Here is an 862-nt window from a genome sequence, read left to right as displayed (position 1 = left end):
GGCATGTGTCGAGTAGTGTAGGAGGAGCTTCCATGAAGCGCGTATCGAGGCTTGCTTCATCTAGGGGAGGAGCTGAGAACAATGACGTCCGAAGCTTCGCTGCCCGGCTGTACCACATGACTGATTCATGAAGTGGTTCAGGTAGAGCCGCGTGTCTCGACAGCGACATGAATCCTTCAGGCTCCATTCAGTGAGACTCAAGAGATTTAGGGGAAACTGTTGTTTAAATAATAATAAAAAAACATTGTTTCATAAACAATAATCACTCGTCATATCTCAGTGCTACAAAAGTGCGATCATTATCCACAGTGGTCCTTAATTCATGGTTGGAGTTACATTCTTAAAAAAACAAAAAACAATGAATGGACAATATCTGCGAAAGATTCCTCTTTATATTTATTTAGAATACCGGTAATCATAGATGTCTTATGGGTGTAAACCCCCAATTTAGTGATGAGACGTTCTGTATTGAAGCTTCATGGCAGGTGCCACCGCAGAGGAGGGAGGAGGAGTTTCTCGGTACGCAGAGGCTCCTCGCGAGTTTTGACGCCGTCATGAATCCCGCAGGCTCCATTCATAATGCAGGTGTTTGATGGAGAGTTATCATTGTTGAGTTTAGAGATAGTTGGGACAAGTCTGGAAATTCAGAGGAATAATAATAAAATTACTAATGAAACAAATATTCTGTCCCTTCAAACACTGATCTGATTTCAATGTTAATAGGATCATTGTCCAAACTCTTAATCCTGTGACACAGCTTTTCATGTAGGTATGTTTAAGGAAAAAATGTTTATTTACATTTTGTTTTTTTCCTTTCAATGAAGCACCTGTTTCACAATTTATAGGAACCCCCCCCCCCCCC

Source organism: Oryzias melastigma, unplaced genomic scaffold (genome assembly GCF_002922805.2).
Source record: "Oryzias melastigma strain HK-1 unplaced genomic scaffold, ASM292280v2 sc00366, whole genome shotgun sequence".
Lineage (NCBI taxonomy): Eukaryota > Metazoa > Chordata > Actinopteri > Beloniformes > Adrianichthyidae > Oryzias > Oryzias melastigma.
Note: the sequence above shows the minus strand (reverse complement) of the source record.